General features: G+C 37.3%; 1 long non-coding RNA gene across 2 annotated transcripts; it reads right to left on the bottom strand.

Moving 5' to 3' along the window:
• Positions 1-4216: 4216 nt before the first annotated feature.
• Positions 4217-18071, bottom strand: LOC106014980 (uncharacterized). 2 transcript variants are annotated; one of them, XR_001186714.5, is made up of 4 exons: positions 17713-18071; positions 17174-17225; positions 8050-8185; positions 4217-4619 (listed from the first exon to the last, which is right to left on the bottom strand). It is a non-coding gene; the product is annotated as an uncharacterized lncRNA (long non-coding RNA). The 2 variants fall into 2 exon arrangements; XR_002399148.4 differs by lacking the exon at positions 4217-4619 and having other exon boundaries at positions 7443-8185.
• Between the last annotated feature and the right edge of the window lie 2822 nt (positions 18072-20893).

Below are 20893 nucleotides of genomic sequence, written 5' to 3'. Positions count from 1 at the left end.
ATCAAAAGAATATAACCCCTTTCCCCATCATATCACATTTATTTGGTTATTGTCACATGTGCACTGTAATTTTACAAAAAAAAAATGGGAAGGGAAGGGAAGGGAAGGGAAGGGAAGGGAAGGGAAGGGAAGGGAAGGGAAGGGAAGGGAAGGGAAGGGAAGGGAAGGGAAGGGAAGGGAAGGGAAGGGAAGGGAAGGGAAGGGAAGGGAAGGGAAGGGAAGGGAAGGGAAGGGAAGGGAAGGGAAGGGAAGGGAAGGGAAGGGAAGGGAAGGGAAGGGAAGGGAAGGGAAGGGAAGGGAAGGGAAGGGAAGGGAAGGGAAGGAAAGGGAAGGGAAGGGAAGATTGTGTGGAAGGGCTTGATGGCTAAGATCAAACATAAGAGGGGCATTAGATTATCTATTTTAACCTCAGCAAAGCACGGTATATTTTACTTATAAATTTTAATATGGAACTCAGGATGTGTAGTTGACTCAAATATATCTCCCGTGAAAGTTTTTGGTTTTTGATCTGAGGTTTTCACATCATGGAATATGAACACCTTCTCTTCATGTTTGTATTTGCAATAGCTTAATCACTTCATATATTTAAAATAATTTCTAATATTTTCTAATATCCATTATTCTAATATTAGATAATCTAATAATATAATAATATATTTCTAATAATATTTCAAATTTTTGTTTCCAGATACTATTTTTCATTGCTTTACCTGATGGCAGAACCTGTATGTATATGGAAAAAAAATGAACGAAAGATATGCTATTCATTCATCCAACTAAACACACCACTCTTGGTTGCCTCATCCAATTTGCCTTTTTTTTTCTTTTTAATATTTATATTTTCTCAGTTCTGCTCTTCTGAATTTTATTTAGTATTTCAACATTTATTAAAAATTACCAGCATGACAGATATCTTTATAGCTCTTTAAAGACCATTTGGTACAAATTATGTGAAACTAAAAATGCTTATCCAGTAGTGATTATCTACACCCAGAGAAGTGCTTTCTTATCCTCATGGAATTCAAACATATGGCCCTCCAAGTGCAGAACAGAAACTCTTACTGATTATTTTTACATCTTCTACATCATTATTAAAAATTTCATAGAATCACAGAATCATAGAATATCCCAAGTTGGAAAGGACCCACAAGGATCATTGGGTCCAACTTCCGGCTCCACACAGGTCCATCCAAAAATCAGACCATATGTTTGACAGTGTTGTCCAAATGCTTCTTGAACTCTGGCAGGCTTAGTTATTTAATTATCTCATGTTAGTAAGGAGTCTGTAGCACAACTAGAATTTCTTTGACACCTCATTATCATTAGCTTTGAGTTTCTCCCCTATTGTTCTTGGCTTCTTTATGAGTCTTCTAGATTTTTTATCTTCAAAAATACATACGCTATTTATATTTACCAAAATCACTTTTTTTGTAACTATGTAAAATTACAAGTCCTACAGGAAGAGAGCTGAATTCATAAAACTGTCCTAGGGGAACCTATAAAAAGGGAACCTATAAAAATTACTTTTGGATAAGATTGAAGACAAGTTTCTCAGAGATGTAGCACAAAGTATCATGGATTCTTATCTGAAAACTCTGACTGATGTCTGAAACAAATTTCAAATCTTTACAGGACTGAAATTTAAGTATTTTGAGGTCTTCCAGATAATGTCATTGCAGATTCAGGAATCTTAAGACTCCTGTATTAAACATTTATAAAACACAAGCTAGTAATAAAAAAGTGGTGAAACAATTTGTCTCAATATATTAAAGAATACCTTTAGCACATCCTAAACTAAATTGAAACTGCTGTATCATATTCAGCACATAACAACATGGTCTGCTCTGTTTCATGCCCAGGAATAGAGAAAACGCTGTGAGACTTTGCGATTACACTGTTAGACTTCTATTTCTTACAAAGATCATGGAGTGTGATGTTTGTTACAGATGGACTCTGGCATCCTGCTATAACAATGGCAAGAATATATAAAGAAAAGCGATCATGTAAGTAAAAAAATATCTTAGCTGCATGAGTGGTAGCATAGTTCATGCTACATAAGTAAATTAATCAATAAACTAACTGTTAAAGTTCTGGGTGCATTCTTAGCACTTTACAGAACTTTGGTTTTTAGATCACATCACACGACTGGAAAGCAAATAAATAAAAACATCACACTGCAGGTGAGCAGCATAATCTACAAGACTTCCATATCAGTAATAACCAAATAATCAAATAACAACATCTTGGACTGCCAAACACGAGATGTAGATGATTCCCCTTAATACTTCTGGAGCATTACTACAATAAAGCTTTTTAACCAGTAATGGTAGAATAGTATTCTATAAGAAACTACATCAGGCTATGAATTTCTTTTCAGAGTCTAAAATACTTGCATTTCTATTCAATATCTTCTTGAGTTAACAGCAATAGCAAAAATATTTAAGAGGCTGAAAAATGTTTAATGAATTTTGCAACTTTCAAGTTATTTTTTACTAACTTAATGTGACATAAAAACTTAATTGAAAACTATATTATCAGATATTTAAAGAACTTACTGTTTTAATTAGCTTGAAAGTTTACAGCTGCTTCCCAGCTAATTCCATATTATACACCTCAGTATTTCCCACTTTCCCAGTGAAATCTGTATAGGAAATGGGAAATAGTTTCACTGGAAAAGTGGGAAATAAAAACCCGTCTAGGTTTCACCTACATCAGACAAGAGCCCAAATGTTTGTCTGGCTTTTGGCTTACTATAAATTGCTGTTGTGGGTTTCGTAATCTGAACAAAAGGACCCATTCAGCTACTTTAATCTTCTACCATTTCTGATAACACGTTCAAAGCAGGCAGAAGTTAAATCCTCAGTGCTGTGATCCAGCTGCACCTGAAGCACGTCCAGCAGATCGGTGCACTCAATCCAGCTGGAGCTTGCTGGGACACATGGCAATTCGCATTTCTCAGCCCCATTTTACTTTATCTCAACTCACAGTCAAGTTTGGAGGTGTTTTCTCCCACAGTTACAGCACTTAAGTATTTTAAATGTTAAAAGACAGGGGGGAAAAAAGGAAGGTCAACAGTCATATCATAGGATTATTCAGCTGCTGGGGGAATTAAGGAGAAAAGTGTAGATGACTGCTTGTTTGTGACCAAAGCCCAGTTTATTCTCTGCCTTGATCAACCTTTGTTTGCCAATAGCATTTCTGTCATCTCTTGCTTCAAGCAGCCACCCTCAAACACTAGCTATTGAAGATATTTGAAGCAATTTAACACAAGGCTATTCCAATGTGAATCTAAACTGCAAAGAAATGTTCAGTTTCAGTGAGAGCGCCTGTATTTTCACGTCCCTTGTCTCTTGAGATACAGGTGAGCACTATCTCCACCACTGCTCCAAAAAAACAATGCATAGCTGGTGACAACTGCGTAGAAGTATTCTGCCGATTGTGGTAAGAATTCACTGAGTAGCTTTGTTCTGATGTACCATGAAAAGCAGTTCTTCCAACTCTTATAACTCCTGTTGTAACTTTTTCACAAAGAAGAGCTGCAAAAATTATACAAAATACCCTTGTCCTGCACACTGGGTGTGGGCTATCTCAGTTTGATCACCACCACCTTCTCTGGGCCATGTGCAGAACCACATCCAGAGACTGGTGCAGCCTGAAGGAGATGGAACAAGAGACTTTAAAGCTAGATAGGGCCCACAAATTGTTGTTTTGCCATATCTGTAGCAAAGGCACATGTTGCGTAGGAGTGAGTCATGAAAAATGGAAATATCTTATGCGGGTACTGGTGCCAACATTTTCTAACATGAAATCATGGCCTTTGTAATGCATACAAACCAGAATACTCCAGACCTTATTGAAGTACCACTGTGGAGAACAGGTCCTAAATATAAGCCTGAATTTGTTCAAATTTAATAAGATTTTTTTTACAGTAGTTTAAGCATCTACTTGAATTTGTATGTTAATTGAAAGCCTGACAAAGCAGCTGTAAATAAGCACAATATGTGAAAATGCCTGCAAGAAAAATTTCATGTTGGAGTTAACTACCAACACTCTTCAAAAGGCATCCCATTCTCAGTTTTCCTATGTTCCTTTAATATATATATATATTCAATATATTTTATATTAAGAAATATATTTTGAATGTTTAATGTTCTTTAAACTTATTTTTCCTTTTCTTCTAAAAACATTCTTCCCATGCAGACAACCTATGGAGATAAATAAGTCCACACAATTCCCCAGCTAATTTCTGTACAGGTGAGCTATCTTTTAAGCTTTGCTACTGTACACTCAGTACTTATTACAGTAGCCTTCTAAATGGTGCATTATAGCCCCTTGAAACATTTGTGTAGTTCTCATGAAAATATGTAAAACTAAGCTTTACCTTGTGTGGCTGACAAAATGAAGCTTATCCTTTTATTATTAATCCTATTATGTCTAATAACAGCTTTAGAAACTACTGCGCAAATATCTTAAAATAACTCCATATATCACATTTTAATCCTGCTTTAACACAGCCTTTTACCAAGGAAAAGAAATCCTATTAATGATTCCGATAACTTTGTGATATACAGAAATAGGTGCTGTCTTCAGTCAAACCCTTCTCCATTTCCACTTGAGACCTGAAATAGAATTAAGGACCCGGGTGAAACTCTGGCGCTGTAACCCACTGACACATGAAACACCTCTGCAAAACAAGGTACCCCACCACACTACTTCTGCATGACATGTGTTAAGCTGTCAGAGCTTTTGGGAGCTGTGTTTGCACCATTTGGATGTGACTGCATTACAGGAATACCATAATTAAAACAACTTCTTTGTCTGTTTAGTCTGTAAAACATAAAAGCTTTATGGTTAAAATAATATAACCTGCATAATTCTGTGCACGTTTATTCTATAGAATGATAACATGAAATATTAAATAAGTTTTTGGGATACTTTGCCTGATTTTGACCTAACTTTTAATTTCTAGTCAAGTCTTATTAAAACAATGGAGAAAATATGAGCAAATTCCTATGTTTTAGCCCTTCATTATTATAATTTTTCATAAATTTACAATTATTTTTTTAAATCTTAATGACGTATAATCTATTTTCTTACTAATTTTGAAATAAATTTTTAAGATATTCTCATTTCTTAAAAAAAAAAAATAATTCATCACATTCTTACTTTGTAATGTCAATTAACCCAAAGTAAAAAAAAAAAAAAAAAAGTTGCATCTTAGCAGAAGTATGGGGTCAAATCAATCTTTTTTACATACAAAAGGGAACCTAGGTAAAAAGAAAACTCTCAGCTAAGGTTCTTATAGATGACCAGTAATTTTCCTGTTGTTTTGCACAAGGTATTTTATCCCTTCCATCCCCATGAAATGGGCAGATCATTAGCTAACATCAGTTAGTCTGACCTCGGGCATTACTGATCACATCCCTTGATCGGTAAACCCCAGACTGCAAAAGATGCATCTCTTCTCCCTTCTAACTGGAAATTAGCATAGCAGGCATGCCAGAATGTTATTTCTAAAGCAAACACACATTATTGGTTACAAATACACCTCTGTGAGTATTTTGATGCAAAGTTCATGGCCCCGTAAGGAAGAGATGACAACATAAACATAGTACAGAAAGCTATGCACTGCTTTAACCTCTATGACTTTGCACATTCAAATTACAGTGCCATGGCTTTAATCAGTCGTTTCTCACAGAACCACAGAATTACAAAACAAGACCAATCCCCACTGTAGTTTAACTTAAAAGAAGCATGAAAAAGATTGTTTGTGAAATGGCTGTTCTCCTGATCAATAGCAGAACTTCCAACCAGCAAAACACCTTACTTCTCTGAAGTGGGTAAGCACTAAACTACTGCTGACCTATAGGCTTTACAGCAAACCACTCTGAGCCTGATGTAAGGCTGAGCTGGGGACAGCTGAACTGCAGCATCTCGCATCATTCTGGGCTCACAGGGTCAAGAGAGAACAACAAGCAAGAAAGAGAAGAAAGCAAGAAAGTCTCCAATAAGAAATTTTCAGAAGGGATTGACTATGCAGTGCATTGCCTTCATGAATCTAATTTATCTATTGTACAGTCACTCTGCAGCTTTCTCTGAATCTGAAGCATTGCATCTTTTGACTTCCAGTTTATTTAAGCCAGCGTGCTTCCACGGATCCAGCTTGACATTGATTTTTCAGCTATGTGATATGGAAAGCCGATTCAGCTACAATATTGTCAAATTATTATTATTATTATTATTTTTTGTCACATGGTATTTTACAAAATTCTCAAGCAAGAATGTACAAGAGTTGTTTAAAACACACATTTCGCCAAGGGGGAAACAGTGGTTGGTTCTGCAAAGGAAAAAATGTCACATGGCTGAACGCATTCTCTCATTATTCCCAGAAGCTAAAGGAGTAGCTAGAGGCAGAAAACTGACAATAATTATATTGCCTAGAAACTGACAGCACACATAAATCTAGTGTATTAAGCCTTTATTCATTGATTTACTTTCCAAAGCTCATTTCAGCATTAGCCCAGAAGTAACGTTGTACAAGACACTGGTCTTCAGTTTAAGGGGAATTTGGGTAAATTTTTCTTCCACGTACTGTGATAATTAAAGTTTTGTATGGTTGCTCTCTCTGTCCTGTGGCAACCTGAATTGCTATGATTTTTGGCTGCAATTTTCTTTCTTAGTAGATTGTCGGTAACACATGAAAGAGAAAGCAGGCGTGCTTAAAGAAAGAGTAATTCAGCCCTTGCTGAAATTGTTGTAGGCAGAGTGTAAGCCTGCAGTGCTGGCAAGGTATCTATTCAGTCCTGAATGTCTGTTTATGTCAAATCACAAGAGCATAGTGCAAGCAATCTAGACCCAGCAGGAATCTTTTACTGAACTAATTTTGATATAACACTGAAAAATCAAAAATTAGAGATATATCTGTGAGGGAAAAGTAAAGATTGGTGATGCCACAGAAAAAGTGTTAGCACAGGACTAGCGGACTGACACATACATGTTCCTGTAATTATCTCACAGGCCAGCAAATTTTAAAATTAATTTCTCTTTATTAAGTACCAGATCAAGCCTGCACTATTACCATTCCTTCAGAAACAGCACATCGTTGTTGGGTTCCTAGACAGAGGTGAGGAGCAGACCAAAAAAGGAAAACAAAACAAAACAAAAAGCTTAAAACTTCCCACACTTATTAAATCAGCATTACTATTTTGCTTTTGTTTATTGCTTAGAGGTGCCCCTCAGTCTTAGTTGCTTGAGTAAACATTATACCAAAGGTATAAACAGATTACAAATGCAATTAAAAGTTTGGAAAGATGTTCTATCAAATTAACCTATGACTTACCTATGATGTTTCTTTTTTTTTTTTTTTTTTTTTTTTTTTCTCAGAGTTTTGAGCATGTTGGTATGCATTTACTTTATTTTGGATAACTTATCATCTGTATGCTACCATATCATTTAATGTCATTTCAAAGGCAGAAAGCATATAAAGAATTGCAACACTTCTATAGACACATACACATGATATTCTATGTGAACAAGTAAAATGTGTCATCTCTTGTAGTGATGATTAATGTTTATTAATAATTTTTTTCGCTACAAATTTCAAGATCTACAGTCTCCTTCAAATGATGTTAGCAAGTTTGCATATTGCTTATTGCATGCTAAGAAAACAAATCAAACAAACAAACACAAAAGGCACAGTTGTGAAGTAATTACTTCGCAATTTTAAGGACTGTTAACTCAGATTAATGCCTATGTTATACTATTTCTTAATTGTCATAGACACCTTCAGGCTTTCTTTGAAACTGTGAGCTCTGGAGACATTTTTATTCTGGCTGTAGACATCCTATATCCACTCATCCTGCTCAGGGAGACAGTTTACATTTTTTTTTGCTTCCAGGAGAGTTACCTGGGTGTGCGCATGGTAAACCATGAAGCAGATCTTTTGCTCTTTTAAGGGACAGAACAGATATTAATCTTGCATTCAGCAAATGTTTAGTAAATCTAGAGTCCTGAAGAACAGGTGAAGGGAAAGAGACTTGAGGGACTCACAAAGACATCAGCCAAGCAGGGGGATGGCATTTCCAGGTCAATCCTTCCCTCCTGCATCCTGCTGCAAGTTGTTCTCTGGTAAGAGGACCACAAAGCACATGTAGCACGTGCTGGGTGGACCGTCCCAATCAATGGCCTGTGGGGAGAAAAAGCAGCTTGAAAGTAATCCTCTTCTAACAAACTGCCTAGGCACCCCAAGTCCTGCAGCAGCTCTGCTACTCCTTTTCCATGTCTGGCATGATAAAAGATGCAGAATTCTTTTGCTAGTATAGCCACACGAAGAGCAGTGGTCTGTTTGTAGTAAGGTCCAAATTTTCTGCTGCTCAAACCAATCTGGATAATATCAAATAGCTCAAGTCTATACAAAGGAGTATTTCTGCAGAATTCAAAGGAGTCTTTAGCAATGACACACTGATCAAGACCAAGTTCTGCATATTCCTGATTAAAGAAAAAAAAAAAAAAGTGGCCTAAAGTTGCCTAATAGTTCACTGAGAAATATGCCGTATTTGCAGTTTGCATTTTTATATTTTTAGGGAAAGCTCTGAAACAGATTTTCAGCTTTGAAGACTTTCTGTCTTCAACTCTGTGACAGAATTACTGCACTTCTTCTCACTGTACCTACAGTCTGTATGGAGCAAGAACAAAAAAAGATATTTCTATATTTCTTCTTCTAGGAAGGAAAGAAAGGAACCAAATAGACAACAGAGAAACAAATGAACAAAATGAGAAATAACAGAACAAACCAGCTCTGGTATTCCCTACTCTCTGTAACTGAATATTAACTTTTTTATTTCAATTCTTAGAGGATCTACTATGACTAATACACCTAAATATCCTAATACAGTAGCCTCAAATCATGCCCCAAGAACTTTCTGAGAGAAAAGTAATAGCTTAATAGTAAGGAAAAGGAAGTCACAATAGCATATACTCTCTATTAAACTTCAACCTACTCTACAAAATAGTTAAAAGATCCCTGTTCTAGCACCAATTAAACCAACTTTGATGGAGCATTCACTGTTGTACTCTATTGCTTAAATAATTCTTAGTATGCTAGTAGTAAAATAATCTGTTGTGTACTACTTGCACATTGCCTGCGGGTTGTGAGGAAGAAAAAAATGCCACAAGTATTTTGTCTCACTTTTATTAAAATATGTTCTCCTGATTAACTATTTTCAAGCAATTACTTTCTCTGTATCATGCATGGAAGACTTTTTAAATTGAATTTTGAAGGGGCAAGATTATTTTGGCTGTATATGTGCAGTTTAATCCCACAAAATACAGTGTCTCCACACAGTCCTTAGCAATTTACACCTCTCACTGCTGAAGTACAGAAAAATTCTGCGTGTCTTAGTGACAGGTACTGAAGAATCACGACAAGGTTACTCTATGGCCATGTGATAGACAGGCACAACCCACAAGGAATGTTTTTTGTTCCAATTCTAAACATTACCCCTCTGTTGTAGGCTGAAAGGTGCCTGCTAGACCTGCCAAAAATCTCTCCCTTCCTATTCCAATGTTTTTTTGAAGTGTAGTGTTGTCTATATTGTCTATAAATAGTTTCCATATATCTACCACAAGAAAGGAGGGGTGGAATACATGTGGCATAATGTGGGTAAATCCCTTTTGTCTAGGGAGACTCTACAAGAGGTTTAACTTTATTAATCCCTCTTACCAGAAAAGGCAACTCCCCAATATCCATTCTTTTCCTTTCTCTACTCCCTTCTCCTTTTGCAGAGTTCCTTAGCCTTAACTCTTGACAGTCAAAAATAAAACACAAGTCTGTGAGAAGAGCCCTACCTCCTGAAGCTCTCCAGCAATGACCTACAGACTTTGCTAGATTACAGCTGACAACCCTGAACAGAAAAGAGAAGCAAGCAAATTCAATGACTTTAAGGAACACTACCACTAACTGCGCTGATCTTCTACTATTTAAACAATGTCAGTAAAGTTGATAACAGTGGAAAGATTAATATAAACACCAGCAGGAGCGTGAAGTATTAAAAAAGAATACACAGTGTTGCGACACAAGATGAAAGATCTTTAAGAGAGAGAAAGAGATCATATATATAGCATTTTGCTGCTGGGTGAACGTAAGAAAACTAATACTTTTACCTACTGTGACTAAAAGACTTTCTGAATTTGGTTGTAATTTGGTGCAATATTTTTATTATACAAACAAATATGTTTATATTCTATTTTTTCTCATGTTTTACACTTAGCAGATTGTAAACGTACATTATTTTAATATTTCAAGCAATCTGTGGATTGTCAGCATTCAGAAAAACTCTGAGGAAAACATATATTGGAAGAGCATTTAAATCCTATGACAATATATTAATCACTATCACTGTCTTCCTCCTATGCCATGAAGGGGGGAAATCACATCCTAAAGATGATTAATCTTTTGAAATGAAGAAGAAAAGCTTGTTATATTTTTTTGCTCAGCTATCTCAGAATCAATAATTAGCTCAACAGACAAGTTGCAGCATTTCTTGGTAAAACAGATGGAAATTTTTCCATGTATATGTTTCTCTTACAGGAAAAGATAATAATTTCAGTCACAATTAAATTCCTCACCAATTATTTTGGGGTTTTACGGCATTTTCCTCATTTCCTCTCTCTCTTTTTTCATTTAACAAAAAAGAAGAAAAAGGTGCACAACAATCTTTCCTCAGACATATTTTCTTACTGTTTTCTTTTCTTTTTTCTTTTTTTTTTTTTCCTGTTGTTTAAATTATTTAGAGAATGGCTGTTTATATGACAATTGGTGATGTTATTTTTGTAGCTGTAGCAGAACTACCCTGATAATATCATCGTCAAAGAATTCTGCTTCAGGCGTGGACTTCCAGGACATCTTGAAGAAAGCTTCTTGCTTTGGTTCCATCTAACTTGTCAGTGACCAATGAACCTTTGGTCATGAATTATTGCTTTGGCCATGAATTATTGCTTAGTATATGCATATCAAGTTACATAAATTAAGTGTCCACTTAAAACCTCCTCAGCACTCTGGCTTTGTTTGCCTCCCCACATACTTTTATTACCATATGATATATAAATTAAAGTCTTGGTTTTGTAATTAATAAATATATGCCTACAGGGTGGCATTTAGGTGGATCTGATTATTAGCAATTAGATCAGCAGTTTCCGTATGCTGCACAGTAGCATAGCAGAACTCATACAGCTGGCCCAGCATATTACTGCCAAAGCCAACTGAGCAGAATGATGGTTCATCAATAACTAAACAAGTGTCAGGGCAATGAAAAATCTGAGTTTCCCACAAAGTGATAGTATCCAAGTAGGACTTAACTTTTCTGTATTGTTTTGAGATGGTCTAGAATCAGAACTGTGACCATGCAAACACTACAAAATAAAACTAGAAGAAAAAATGCATAGCATAGGGAGTATTGAAGCCCTTTTATTCTCTAAGATACAAAGTCGAAGAAGAGCCCATCCATCTCTATATCCCCCGATCGATATCTAGATCTATCCATCTCCAGATCCCCAGCCCCCTGCTTTCTCACCAAGCAGTTTTAGGAAAGATTAGTCTAGAGCAAGGTAAGGAGTTACTGTTGTATGCTATGAAAAGAACTTGGGGCTAGTAATCAAACTGAAGAGCTATTGGTGGTGCCTCCTGCACTCCTCTAATTCATTGCATGCTCAATCACACTCATCCTGTCTTCACACTGCCATGAGCTCCATTCACCTGCAGACATAACAAGTGAGATTTTCGGATTGTTAGGTAAATATAAAGGTTGTTTGGAACCATGGCTTTGTCACTTCAGCAATTTCATGTCCATTCATGTAGTTTAAGGATCCCAGTTTGAGGGAGAATAAAGGCTTAGGGGGCAGTGCTAGAGGGCAGTTTTAGCCTCATAGAACAGGCTATAATTTACATTTATCTCAGTCTGACAAGGCAGTGTGTGGCAGGGCAAGGAGATGTTGCTGCCTCTCTCTCAAGCTATTGATAAATGAGTGATGGTTAAAGAATTACTAACAAAGTAACAGAGCAGCTTCTAGCCTGAGGGATTAGATGCAGAGAACTTCACCTGTGATCTAATCATCCCATGTTAAATTGTTCCTTTCACAACTGTAAGCCATCACTCCTGACACCAGCAGATCTGCTAAATAATGGATTTTGCTAACTACTGCAGCTTTTCTCTCTCTCTCTTTTTTTTTTCTTTTTCTTTTTTTTTTTTTTTTTCTTTTTTTTTTCTTTGTCTGAACCACATCCCCTGCCCTGAGAAAACCATCTGGTTCAACCACAGGAGCACAGACAGCTCCTTCAGAGCACAAGACATGGCACCAGAATGCAGTGCAGCTGTTTGCTCAGCGGGCACAGCAGACATGCCGCTACCACCCGATCCTACATGGCCAGCGATAACATGATGTAACAGAAGTAACATAGAAATGTCTGATCCAAACTAATTGGTTCAAAGGCTTGCAAGTTCTCCCATGGAGACCCCCAACAGATTTTTTTCTCTGCTCCCACTCCTTATGTGTCTGACAACACCGATGGAACAATCTCTGTCTGTTCTCAGACAGAGAACAGATTTTCAGCACCAATTTCACATCAGACTTGACACCACATCACATCAGTATTTCAGTTTCCCTCTTCTCAGCAGGCAGAGCCAGAAGCACATTTCCATGCTGCCAAATCTCTCTGTGTAGCTTTGTCCAGCACTCCAAGGGGAACCATGAGAATGAGGGAAATGAAGAGGACAGCATGTGAACAAACTCAGTTGAAGGCCACAATTAGTATGGCTTATGATGGTGTGGCCAAGGAGAGTAGGCCAGAAGCACCCCAAATAGTTTAAAGACTGAAACAATGTTAAAAGACCAACCCAGATTAAAAAAAAATATTCCTGTTTTTCAAGGGCCAGCATTGGTGCATAGGCTATAACTCCCACTTTAGCTCAGAGTCAATCCCTGCCCCTGAGATGACAGTTTACAGCCAATGGATGTATTCTGTTCCTATTTATTTGGCATGTGTTTTGAACCTGTGTTTCTTATCTGTGCTTCTCTTTTATTCCTCCAGAGAAAAGGAAAAACAAACAACTTTTCCTGACAGTCTGTAATTAGAGAAGTGGGTAGTGTTAATGGGAATTTCTCATTATCAATTTACAATCTGAATAAAAACTTCAGTGCTACCAATATTTTTTTTTATTTGTTTGTTTTTCTACACAGAGGTGTCTGAATTCCTACATACTAATGGAAACACTGGCTTTTTAGTACTCGCTCCATCCAGCTACAGATCATGTGGCTGACAGTTAAATGGCCAATCTTCAGATCCTGCCTGACGTTCCTGTGGCTTTGGTATGCCCCAGGATGTAGGTCACCGTCAGTGCGCAGCCTTTCTCAGATCCTTTGCTCCCATGATGCATTTAGATGATGGTGCATTAACATGACACTCTTTCAGAATAGAAGTTGTGAGATATAAAACCTGTTTCCTACATAAATGATTTTTAATCTGTAATTTCCATGACTCTTGACATCTACCATCACATGAATACATCTTCTTGCTTTATTCTCAACAGAAAGACAGATTGTAGCTATCTCCACTGCCAGCACTCATCTCATCATCTTTAAATGGCTTTATTCCTGGTTTCCAGAGGTGCAAAAGGGACTCTTAAGGAGCAGACGTTGTTGTTTTGGTTTGGTTTTGTATAGGAAACACTGAAAAGCAGAAAGCTCCTAGGATTAGGAAGCCTTGCACCTCATGTCATATATGGTCACATCATTCAATACTTCTCATAAATTTAACAAGCTCCATCCTGAAGCTAGGACTACCTTTTGCCCTTCTCTAATCCCACTAAGAATGCTGTTCCTAAACCTCATGTCTCTAAGGACCAAAACCTTATTCTAATTTCTAGGTTGACCCTAAGACTGTTTAGTTGCAAAGTGTAAGAATGCTAAAAACGTAAGAACTAGCATACTAAACCAAGGACAAAGTCCATCTGTCTTGGTACCTTGTTTCCAGTATGAGGCAGTATAAGACATTTGGAGAGTTTAAGAATTAAGTACTAAAAGAGGAAGGAAGACTGTGATAGCAATTGGACACTAACTTGAAATGCTCTTTGAAACTGCACCCAAAATGAAAATTAACTGAATAAGCAAATTTTCTTTGGTTCTATTCCCTTCTTATCAGCCTAAGCATCTGAGAAGCATGGCAGGTAAGAAGATTACAGATTCATTATTACCATTATTATTATTTAAATCTAAGTAGAGTACATAGCTCAGATTGAAACTTGACATATGATAGAGTGGGTTTTGTTTGTTTGTTTGTTTTTGTTTTTCCTGGGTTAATTAAAACTAGTCTGTGTTATAGTATGAATGTCTGACCAGACTGGGTGACAGCAGAGGCCATGAAACTATACTTAGTTATAGATTAGGACCTACAGAGTATACAGATATAAATAGAAACACCTTTTTTTTTTTTTTTTTTTTCTAAGATATTGTGGGTAAACATGCCTAAACTTAGTGTCACTGGCCAAGAAGAATCACAGAAGTAAACCCAATATTGTTAGAATTTGTTTCAAAACCTGTAAGATCAACTGGTTGTAAGTTACCTGAATGTCTTCAGAATAATGGGAAGAACTGAAGGGAGGCTGAACTTCATCTCTTAGATCCTTGAAATAAAAGAGGTAATTGGGCAACTGTAGAGGCGTAACGTAGAGGTTGCTATCATTAAAATAAGCCTGGAAATAATGGAGAATATAGACAGTGGAAGAAGGCTGTGGAGGAAAATGGTAGAGGTGTATTTGTCTTTCAGTTTGAGAGTGATCCTGGACTTTATCTTCCATTTTCCACACCCCTTCCCATTAATCAATTAACTCTTTAGGTCCTAATGTCCCAATCATAGTCATTATCCTTTCTTCCTTACTCACTCCTTCCACTAATTCCTCCTTACACCTTCCCCACAGAAATTGTAATTGCTCAGGATGACAGGAAAGAAGATGTTAATAGTGGAAAGAATTATATTTTTAATTTTTGCAGTGATGTTACAGGTATTCCAACTGCTGGCATGAGCAGACAGATGTAGAATTCAAACCCACTTTTTTCCCCTAGGTTCAATCAGATGAGACACATCCAGGGGGCATTTCATTCACCTATATCATCACAAAGAACGTACACATACCATGCATTTCTTTGCAGTCTAATGCATAGCTACTTTGCATTCCATTAAAAAGTCTATTTTTACTTTACTCTGTCTGTTTTGAGCTGGGTTGGGCAGAACCTTCTTAAGGAAAGGAAGTTTGCACTTTTCTTAGGAAACACTGGGCATGCCCAGGCTGGGCAGGGCATGTGAAGAGCAAATAAATGATAGAAAGGTGGGGAAGCTCTTGGAGATTCAGTGGACCTAGACTGAGTCACAATCCAGGCAGACTATTAGGGAATAGAAGCAAAGAAAAGGCCTCAACCTCCAAGGCCACGGTGGATAGAGAGTAACTTAGTCAAAACCTTTGGTTTGATGACATTAATGTTCTTTTTCTTTTAAAGTTTACAGTCTCTAGTGTGTGATTTAATAAAATGAAGTTTAAAGGATCAGAAGTCCACATATGGTGCTGCTTTTAGGGCCCCAGCTTGCAACACTGGAGGCTATTTTCTCAGAAGTGTGGGTGCCTTTGAGACCCTGTGCAGAAGATGGGTAGTGAAAGAGGGAAAAGCAAATTTTCAAGAATCACGTACTTAGGAAAAGAACGAGATACATTGCCTTGACCTGAATTTGGGGTAAGCACATTTTCAACATCCATAACAATCACTTGGGAAGTTTTTTGTTTGTTTGTTTTTAAGGTTAACATCTCATTTTATACTGTAATCCAAACAGCAGCAAATTATGTAGCCAATAGGTAGCAGAAAGTATTGTCCTTTCCTACTCATTTTTAATGGTTGGAGAACCTTCTTATCAAAATGGTGGAGTGTCCTTTCGCATATGAAATACATGCAGTTTTGCATTATTACAAGGGGGAAAGTTAGCAACATATGATAGCCTTGTTTATTCAGGAAATTAAAATCCAGGGTTAAAATGTTATCTTTTCTGATTGGAACAGGTAAACTGCTTCTGTCACCTGTCTGACATTTTCAACTGTATTGGAGACTGACCAAGTTATATGTGTTTTTTTTTGTTGTTGTTTTGTTGTTTTTTTTTTTGTTGTTGTTTTTTATGTTTGTGTAAAGTACACGTGGAGTCTTGGTTCCCTTAAACCAGAAAGAATCAAGAGAATAAAAGACCTTGTTAACATGCATGCATGTTTTGGCTGACTCTTAAATCAAAATTAATCTCTTTCAAGCTTTCTTCCCCCTTTTGGCCATAAATTCATGGTATGTTTGCATCTTTACATAGAACTTTCTGTATGATGTATAATGTTCTGTATGATCTGTCTACATGATGTTGATACTCTCACACCAAAACACACTAAATTACTGATAGTACAACCATAATTTTTCTTTGTTACTCAAAAGTAAAACAGGAATGTTATATAGCTCATCCTCTTGCCTTACAACAGTGTTTGGAGCTCATATTTTTAACTTCATTTTGAAGAGTAAATCCCCTCTATCTCATGCGTTTGATTTTCCCACTTCAGTCATCTGTTTTACCCTAGTTTTCAGTATCACCATCATCCCCTAGCACCCTAACACTGCTCACACTTCTCCATTAGAATAAGCTGTGCTCTAAAACACCAGCATTAGTTCACCCACACAAGAGAACCTTTCTTGTTAACAGTTCCACTTTGCTCAGCAATCCAAAGCAACCTATAATCACAGCAGTTAGAATCATGCCTCACATAAAATGTTTTTGAATGAGATCTCAAAAAAATTAATAGGACAAAGAATAATAAGTTTAACAATGAGTAAGTGGAACAAAATACTTAATATCAAATCTCCCCCTTTTTTCCTGCTGAACTTCAAAATTACCCTGTAAATGCCACCCTCAGTGAAAATCATTATAAGAAAAGAACCTCTAAACATTAAGTATTTTCCTAATCGTAGCATGTTTAGGTGCATTCAGAGTCTCTGCATGAAACCCACAGAATGCAACCATGCACAAAGTAACTACTTTGTTTAAATCTGTTCCCTATGGACTAAAAGGAGGCTCAGGGGAGACCTTATCATGCTTTACACTCACCTTAAAGGAGGCTATAGCAAGGTGGTGGTCAGTCTCTTCTCCCAAGCAGTAGCTGATAAGACAAGAGGAAATGGCTTTAAGTTGTGCCAGGAGAATTTTTAGGTTGGATATCAGGAAAAATTTCTTCAATGAAAGGGTTGTGAAGCACTGGAACAGGCTGTCCAGGGAAGTAGTTCAGTCACCATCCCTGGAGGTCTTCAAAATTGTGTAGATGTAGTGCTTAGGGGCATGGTTTAATGGTGGCCTTGGCAGTGCTGGGTTATTGATTGGACCAGATGATCTTAGAGGTCTCTTGAACCTGAATGATTCTATGATTCTGTGACTATAGTACAGGTGAAATTAACACGTGAAGTGATGGAACGTAACTCAAATTTGTTATAGCTTTCAGAAACCCTTCTTCCTGAAGGTACCTACCCAAGTCATTTTGTTGCAGCAGAAGTACCTAACAGTAGATGCAACTAATATCTCTTTCTGAATCAGAATTATCAATTTAAACTCCAGAACTAGAATGCAAAAGAACAGGAGAAGCATTCCTTTACCTGAATTCCAATGTTTTTGGCAAATTAGTAACTGGAAGTCTGATGTTTGCACTTGATCTTGAAGGTCTTTTCCAGCTTAAACGATTCAATGATTCTAAGTGTGAGAGTCAAGGAGAAGATGCTCATTTGAAAATTCATCCCACAATGGAAATGAAGACTGAGCATTTCATGAGTGTCAATTCCTGTTTTTGTTGTTGTTCATTTGTTTCTTTTTGTCCCCCCCACAAACAAACAAACAAACAAAAAGCAAACAGTATTTTAAAAGGCATCAGACACTCATGAAGGAATTAATTATTGCCTGAAAACAACAACTACTCTCTTGATGATGATTTTAGCCACTCCTGTTGCTTTGAACTTAAGTATTTTGTTAACTGGTGGCCAACAACTACACGAGCCATCCACCTTGATATGCTTGAAGCTTTGCTTCACCTGCAGTTCATACAACACTCAGCCTTTGCCAGCTGTACCCAGCTTCTGGTGAGCAGCCTACAGCCAGAGCTGTAGTGCCTGAGTGCTTCCACACAGGGTTTTTTATCACCTGATGACTATGAGGGCAAACACTGCTTTGCACTTCCTAATAAACACTAGGAAAAAATGTTTTGAGTGGATATATGACTGCTTGCAAGCTACATAGTTCCTTCATCATTAATAACATCTGCCTTCCTCTCCATGGATTTTCCACATGATGTTCAGGCATTCTATACAGCATTCAAAATATTTCTGTGTTAATACAACTCACATACCTCTCTGTACCAGCACAAAAAGGACAGAACCCCCTGTAAAGCGTGTGCACACCAATTCTCACCATATCTTTTGGAGAAGGATGCGGTGCAAGCCGTGGGCTTGCTGCCTGCCCTGTGAGGGATCTGGCTGGGGACTGCCCTGGCCCAGCCTGAACTGACTCTGTCTCACTCTGGTGCTGCTAAAAACTGCTTGGGGTTGTGGATACACTTGTGGGGGATGCCAAAAGGGGGAACAGATGTTTATGAGGTGGAGTGCGGCCTGTGGGACACCCCTAACGGGCTGGGACTAGGGTCCTTACAGCCTGCTGAACAAATCCAAGCTGAGTGAATGGATCAGTGAAAGTAAAGAAAGCTGAGACTGGGGGGGGGGGGAAAGATACTCTTTTTTAGTCTTCCATGTAGCCTCGTTCTGCTAACAGCATGGTTCCTGCACGCATGGACTATACAGATAATGAAAAAGATAACACTTTGGTTGAAGATGGGCCTGCAAACAGGAAGTTTGGGGTGTTTTTTTTGTTTGTTTGTTTGGATTTTTTTTTGTTTGTTTTGTTTTGTTTTGGAAGGAGAAACAAAACTTTTTATTCAAAAAAAATTAAAACTATTTATCAGGTAATGTGAGTAATGAACAGCCTCATTAGTGCAGTAGTGTATGTACGCATAAGGCAGCCATTACTGCTCTTAAGGGCAAATACTCTATGTGGCACTAATTTTAGATGCACTGTATCTGTTCTCTGCTGTTTGGGACAATATGGAAAGATGTGGGTGGCTGTGGCTGGCATTTTATGTGTCTGGTCATTCTTCACATGGAGGCTGGAGAAAAAAATCTGAGATTCTGAGTATATGAGAAGGAACTGAATAATCTGGAAAAGATACTTTCTTGGGAGTCAAAAAAGTTCCTTTCTTTTTTGTGATGTTCGTGTACAGGAATATATGAAAATAATTTTCACAATAACTTGTGCGGATCCAGAATCTAATATGGGCTTCATTTGTATTATTTACTCAGCCACCTCTCACTAAGATGTTAGGGTACACTGGTAGAAAGAGTAATTGGTTTTTCAAAATTAAAAACAACACTGAATTTTTAAATCCCAGCTGAGACATTCACAAAACATTAATGTCCATTGTGCTGGCTAGACGCTTATCACCACCTACTACCAGATTCATAGTCCACCTCTCTAGAGGCAGAGGTAACAGTAACATCCAAATTACTTGTCTGATGTAATCTCTGGCATAGTACCTCTGGCAAATCATTGTATGTAATTTTGGCTTGTGCTCATGATTTTACATTACTTTCTCTTCTGACAATGTGGGTTATTTTCAGCTTCTGTTAGTGTACTTGTGGAAGAGAGAACTGTATTTCATTCCTATGTCCTGGTTTTCATCTGTTGCTCTCAAAGCACTTTAAAATCATCTCATATATATTTGGGAGATGAGGAAACTGAGGTATAGGTGCGAAGACGCATTCAAAGTCTTCCAGCAGACCAGAAGCCAGAGCAGGAACAGAAACCAGGGGCTCCAATCTTAAGGCTTTTGCAGACTTTTTGTTTGTGAAAATATTGTGATTAGTGGTGTAGTTCATATTGACAAGAGATACTGAATAATGAATAATATACTATAGAAACAACAGTCATATGGCTTGCTACTTTTTGTTCCCTCATAAATAATACTTTATATATATATACATGTTATTATTACTTTATTCCACAGGCAAAGGAGTTAAAATTTCCACATTCAAAACCCCAGATTAATTAATCAACTTTTGTTTCCGAGTTCTATCTGTTTGTTAATAACAATCTCATCTCATTCTTTTGGTTGGGTTAGGAAATTCTGTATTTTCTTATAGTCCTTAAGTGCAGTACAGGAGCTAAATACTCTCTTTCCCTTCTTATTGTGTCCAAGCCCTTAAAGCTGTGTGACAGAATATTGATTGACAATGCACTTACTGATAACACTTCAACAGAAATGCCACACCCTGGTGTGGTACAATTTCACAGCCTTGTCTTCTTGTCTGTCTTTTGTGGACAGAAGAGTAGAAATCACTGTTTGTTATTATTATTTAACATGGAATATATTTATTTATTTATTTTTAAGAAGGAATGTTTTTGGGAATTTCTGGATGCAGAATATGTAATACATTTGTACTAAAGTGAAAAAAAGGCTGGGATGCCTGGATTACAGGCAACAAAGCAAGAAAGGAGGATGAGCCTCTCAGCAGAGACTGTGGCACAATTAAAATCCTCCCTGTCGAAAATAACATTACATATTCAGTAAAGAAATATCCCCAATGTATTGGAAGTTTCTGCCCTCTGCTGGCATTCCCGAAGAGCAGCCTCAACTCAGCTGTGGGAGTCGGTGATCGTATCTCAGAAGAGTCATCGCAGACTGCAGGAGACTGGCTGTATTTATAAAACAAATCCTTTAGAGCATGGTGTTTCGGA

Source organism: Anas platyrhynchos, chromosome 4 (genome assembly GCF_047663525.1).
Source record: "Anas platyrhynchos isolate ZD024472 breed Pekin duck chromosome 4, IASCAAS_PekinDuck_T2T, whole genome shotgun sequence".
Lineage (NCBI taxonomy): Eukaryota > Metazoa > Chordata > Aves > Anseriformes > Anatidae > Anas > Anas platyrhynchos.
Note: the sequence above shows the minus strand (reverse complement) of the source record. Positions and strands in the feature narration are given on the sequence as shown.